This window comes from Zosterops lateralis (genome assembly GCF_965231275.1).
Source record: "Zosterops lateralis genome assembly, chromosome: 6".
NCBI lineage: Eukaryota > Metazoa > Chordata > Aves > Passeriformes > Zosteropidae > Zosterops > Zosterops lateralis.
In genome coordinates, this window is record NC_139761.1 from 23,861,458 (window position 1) to 23,868,123 (window position 6,666).

Here is a 6,666-nt window from a genome sequence, read left to right on the forward strand (position 1 = left end):
TACTATTAGTTTATTTTAAATGACTATACAACAACACTACAAACCAATGTATCAGTACTTTTAAAACATTTAAGATAGATATAGGAAATGGTATTCTTAACCTTTAAACTTTTTAAAAACATTTTGAATTTTTACTTAACATTTTCAACTCTTACTTTGGTGAACTTCTAGATCTACTGGGCTTGTTCATGGATGTAGGAAGATTTACTGGTTTTTAGAGACCAATGAATACCAAAAAGTTTCCCTTCTTCTCTTTATAAACTGATAATACTTTGAAATGTACCTTGGGGTAGACTTCTAAGGGATAGGGAAAAAATTGGCCTGTGAAACCTGTAGTGTAAGCTTTCATGGATCTGTTCATCACTCATCTTCTGACATATTCGGGATTCGGAAATCTTTACATTACAAGAAAGTATCCAGCGTTGCTTGGGCAATATGAAACAGAATGTAGTCTGCAAGAGAAATTAGTTACATGTATTTTCACAATTTAGAGTTCAGTTACATGCAAGGAGCGTGACAAGTATGGCCTGAGAAGAGCCATCCTTTGCTTTTGAATATGGTTCCTGGAAGGCAAGAATGATGTGGGTACTCTCATGACAAAATTGGACAAACGTCCTACAAGTACTTTAGAGAGAAGCCATGACTGGCCCTAAATGCAGATATTTTGCTGGAAAGATTTGTTTGGAACAAACAGAAACTTGAAGATACATTTTGACTACTGTGCTGATTGATCCTAATGTTAGTTTTTGTTGCTTCGCGTATCAAGTTTTAATCAAGTGTTCTGGGCAGAACAGCTGAAAGGGCAATGCTTATTGTTTCATTGTAGTATCATTCCAGCAGTCTCCCTTCTTCTTCCCTTAATGATGTAAAAACACAATTCCAAAGCACTGTCAGGGCAGGGAGCTTAATGACAGTGAGACTGCTTTAGGCATTTGGGCTGCCAGCTTTGGGTGGTAGCATGCACGCTGGTTTGTGTTTTCTCGTTAGCCTCAAAATTTGACCAAACTTTCCCATTATCCATCTTCATTTGTTCCTTGATTGTTGAAACTTTGGGAAAGATTTAACCTCAATTTTTATCAGCAGGTCTCTTAGTTTTATATTCTATATCAGGAATTTAATTTCACATTCTAAATTTCTAGTCACTAAGATCTGAGAGGGAGCTGTCTTTAATCACATACTGCTCTTACAGACTATTAGTTTTACAGTAGCAATAATCGTGGTCAAATTGATTTATTACAGCAATTATGACCAATTTCAGGTTTGCTACTAAGTTAACTGCTGTCAGCATGCCCTTATAACTCTTTTACCAATTCCTTAATTATAAATAATAATTACGAAAAACAGCATGTTTCACTGCTGGCAAAGATTGACTATATTCTAATATTGTGTTATCAACATGAGCAAAGTTGGAGTAGTTAAGCGCTGTATTCAAATGATCTTTATGACTTGCCAATGAAATAAGAAGTTAAATATATATTTTAAATGACCTGAAAAGCTTAGGTCTTACCTAGTCCCTGTAGGCAAAGATCAAAAATGAGAAATTTTTCCCCCATTACAGTCTACATGCATTCCATGATTTTTTCCCCATGTTTCTGTAAAACATTATGCCATATGTAGAAAGATATAAAGCATGGAGTAGAAGAGCACAGCTTTCCAAGACCTGAGATTATCAGCTTTATTTTTTATGTTCTAGTCATACCTGATGAATTGATAGAGTATTTTCACAGAAGTGGCAGGGAAAAAAAGTAAAATTCTCCTTTTTCTCTGCATTACATGACAAAGTTGTTGTTCACCTTCTTTGATCACATCAATACCTCCCTGATGCAAAAGTATTGTGAACTCCAGAACTGGCAGTGCTTAATGGTCTCCTGTTCTCTACCCATAGCATACAACAATTAACTCTTTTGAGCAAAGAAATATTTCAGTTTAATTATGCTTTTTGGTGTGAATATAGAGAACTTAGTTGTTCAATGGGAGGTTTGACTGCATGATCCCTATGAGGTGTAATCTCTATGAATCTATGAAAACATATTTGTCATCTCTAACAGCATAAACTCTCCCATGCTGAGCTCCCACCATAATAGAGATGAAAAGGGAGGGGAGGAAGTGGGTGAGCCTCTTCTGTTTCCACCTTCCACAGTAACACATGACCCAGACAGAAGAAAGTGAGCAGCCATTCATTACAGCCTCTCTTTGGGGTCTTAATTATTTTAGTAGTGACTGTACTAACATCCAGTGAGCCTGAGAAAAAACATTGTCCCGTTATCCTGCACAGAGACACAATAGAACAGGATTCTCAGCCTCAAAAATTTACAATCCAAAATGACAGAAAGCAGAGGGGGAAAGAGCATTACAAATTTCTCAAGAAGCTGGATTTTTAAAGACATTTTGATGTTTATACATTGAAATATTGGTAAATATACACAGGACCCTAAGAATCAGACCTATAATTTCTCTAATTACTGTAAATTAATTGCCGGTATACTCAAAAATATTACTAGCAATTTAAAAAAGCTATTAGATGAAAATAATTTAAGCCAAAGGATTGTATTAATAAAACTTAATGGTTCTGTGCACTAGCTCTTAATTGGGTGACCTTCCACAGGAAGGACATTTGCATGTAGCCCATTCATATGAGCTTTATAAATGCAAGGCAGCAGAACAGTAAAAACTTGATGAGGCATTCCTTTGTCTCCATTTTGCTAGGCAGGAAAAGGATTCTCAGTAATAAGTCACAACAATGGCTCTGTGGCCAACATACTTAGAGGAAAAAGGCTGTTCTGAGTGCTTGTTAAGGGAGATTAATTTAGGCTAAATGAAATAAGAAAGATTGCAGCTTTCCAAAGCAGTTACAATTAAACCTGACTAGCACCAGATGTCACCAGTTAAAGGAAGCACAGAGTGAGTGTGCTCAGCTTCATGAGATACAGTGAAGACATTTAATAATAAAACTCACCTATCCATAAATTTCAGGCTTCTTCACAGTTAGACACCAACTGAGTGGGGTTTTGGTTGTCTGAATTTAATGACATGACAAAGGAAAGGATTCAAAAGCTGAAACAAAATCTAGAAGCAGAAAATATACCAGCAAGACCAGACTTATGAATTGAGTTCCTGCAGTTGTTCTGTAACTATGTAGGAGAAGCAAAAATCTGTAGGTATTACATAAATAGTCATTAAAATTCTCCAGATACATGGAACCTTTTCTGTGCAGAAGTACAGAACAATCCCATCTCTTCAGTCTATTGTCCAGCCTTGTGTCAAGGCTGGCAGGGATCCAAAACTCAGCAGTTCCCCTACCTAGACCTCCCAAGATCTCCTGGCAAAGATACAGATATCATCTTTCTATTGTGAGAGGAAAATCTAGTATGTGGTCTAAGAGTGAATTTCTTCAGAGAAGCCAACCTGCTCTAAGTCAAGAATCAAAATTCCTGCACAAGAAGTGGAAATCCTCTATCTCAAGCCTAGACTCATATGAACCATCGACTTCTAATAAGACACCCTGTGTAGGATATCTGCTGTTGTCAGTAGGGCAAGTTCCATCTCAGATTGTTCACTCAGTTTTAAGATGCTTGGAAGGAAATGGTTAATCACTGCTGTAATCTCAGTGCATCTCATCACAATCTATAGAAAAGAATCTGTGGTGGGATGGAGTTTGCTTTATTTCTGACACAAAGCCCTCTCTCATCTGCATATTAATGTGGTTTAACTTGTAAGGTAGATGGGTGTTCAACAGAAATGTGAGCTGGTATCCCACTGCATTTCCTTATCTGTCTTATATAGACTCTTGTCTTCTTTAGTTACTACATTTTATATTCTTAGCATACCTTTGCATTTGTATGCAGAATCAACCATGCTAAACAAAGATTTATTCTTATAAATAGTATCTGAAGACACCTTATGATAAAAACCTGAAGAAATAGAGATAATAAACAGCTTCTTGCTATTTAAGACTTTGCTGTTGCAACCATTTAAGCATGGAATTAATTTTAATCAGCCCACTGTTTTCACTATGATTGTAAGTGTTAACAAATTTAATCACATATATAATAATTTCAGGACTGAGGCTGAAATCTGAAAATAACAACTGCATTAGTATTTATAATTGCTTGCAGAAAAATGGTATGGTACTTGTAAGGCATTCAAGGTGCATTTTCTGCAAAAAAACCCCAAACTTGAGGTGCAGTTATCTTTTTGCTGCATCCAGTTGGTAACATTTTTTATTAAATAAAAGAGCTGCTGGATGGCATAAATATATCAGGCATGTCAACACTAGGCTTTATTGTGAATTCAGCTAAAACACATGAAAATTCTTTTTTATCTCTGCTCCTTTATTATTAGAGATTTTTAAAAAACATTTCTTAGCATCATATCTGGCAGAATTCTTCATGAAAAGAGCTAATAATACGTTTACCAATGCCAACATGGGGTTTTCTTTAATATGAAAGTAATGAAAAAAAAAGTCATAACTGCATATGGAGGAGAATTTTGCTGATCATGTTCTGTGATGGGGAAATCTGAATTGATATATTGCAGTCTGAAAGGGAAAAATTATAAACTTGGGAAATGGAAAGAAGTAACTGATACATTGTGCCCCTGCCCCCTTCATCTTTCAGTCTAGAGCTGAAAAGTCTAAAAAAATCATCAGCTGCAGTTTTCATGCAAGCAGGCAGAAAATTGCTGTTCTTAGAGTCAACCAAATATTAAGGCTTTAGAGATAAGGACCAGTGCGCTGAATTAAAACCAGGCTCCAATGGACAGGCAATGGACAATTTAGAGATTAGTATAATGTTTTTCATCTATCTTTTCTGGCAGACCACTGCATTTTGAATCAGCTTGCAGGAATCCTGCAAGCTTGGTCCTAGCAGGCATCTCTACCTCCTGTGACAAAGATGTCACCATCAATCCACATATGTAAATTTGCATCATAAGAAGAAAGCTGCAGCCCTTTAGGCTGTCCAGATAGTAATAGGCTTTTCTGCTACAGTTGCTATTGGAATACAAGAGCAAAAATGAACTAAATCTCCCTGGAAAGCAGACCACTGAGGAACCATAAAATGTTCTGAAGCTTGAAATATACCCAGTGATGTTAAATCCTATAACCATGCTGTTATTTTATTATCTTAATAATGGATTTTTTTCTCAAATATGAAGAAGTAGTGTGAACAACGGCAGTAGCAGTTTACTGTGAAGGTGGCATTCATTGTATTTGTGAGAAAAGTGAATAAAATAGTATTAAGTTTCTATAAAAAGACAACCAAATGGAATGGAATTAGAAAGGTTTGGGTTTTTTTCTGGGAAAAGGAAATGTACAGATAGATATATTATTCTACTTCTTACTTAATTAGCTACCACAGACCAATATTGCCAAAATTAGACTTTGCCAGTTCTAGGAGAGTAAAATGGTACAGATTTGCTACACTGAAAGTATGCAAGTTTTAATCACAATCTTCAAAGGAAAATCCTCTCTTTGATGTTCCAGATGAATCTCATTAATCTAAACTACCTATTGCACATTCTCTATGTGCCGTGTACCTGGGAGAGGAAGCTGTCTGATGATTTAGTTACTACTTTCCAGACTCAACTGAGAAACCCGACTCCTCTGGGGATTTTCTGTGTTCCTGTGCTAGGAATGGTCCTAGACTGTTCTGCAAGTAACCTGGACTTGGTTTCTCAAAATAACACAGGGAGATGCTTGACACCAATAGAGCTGCTGTCATGGTGCTCAGTGGAATTCAGAATAGGTGCTCACATGCCTTGGAAAACAGAGAATGAAGCACATGCAATCAAAGAAGAGGATTTCCAGGAGCCAGGGAGCTGAGGAAGAAATTCTAGCATTGCCAGCCAGGGATGCTGGAGTATTATCAGCAAGTTTTGTCTCTGAAATGAAGGCACACATTGACTCCAAGCCTGTGGGATATGCCTGTTGCTGCTCAGCACCACCTACTAAATACATTTCTTGGAAGGAGAGAAGCTCCATTTAAAAACACATTTGGATCCTCCCCAGAATATCCTGTTTCACAGGGATTTAAGTATGTCAGAGGAAAACAGGAGACCCAGTTTTAAATCTTCCAAACTTTATGTTAAAATACAGACTGAGTCCCACCTTGTGTTCTGACACCAGAGTATCTCTTGCTGAAGCCATCCCATTTTGTATAAATAATGAACTACATTTTAACATCTGAGTAATTAGCAGTTATTGTGTCAACACCAAGGAACACACAGTGCAGTGAGGGGGTCAGTATTGTTGGGATTTTTTCTTTAAGGAAATGCTGCTCAAAAATAATCTTTATCTCCATAAACAATTGCTGAAGTGCAAGCTGATTCCAGGGAGTTTCTGAATTTACTTGTTCCTGTGATGTCACAGCAAGTCTCAGATTCCTACTTCCTCTGTAGAGAACCAGATCTGGGGCTGCTCCCAGGAGTGAAGAACACCATAAGGAATCTAAAGTATCTTCCTGACTGACAGCATCCAAAAATCAGTATAGCTATTTCTGTTGCCTTAAGGAAACACCCCAGCTAATCAAAGAAATTATTTCTAAAAGAGAGCACTTACAGAAATTTGTGTCTGTGGCAATTTTTTTAAAACTGATGCATTTGGCTCCCAGATAAGCTATCATTTTGCTAATATCAGGGTTTCCTGGAAAAGGAAATTAGGAATTCAAA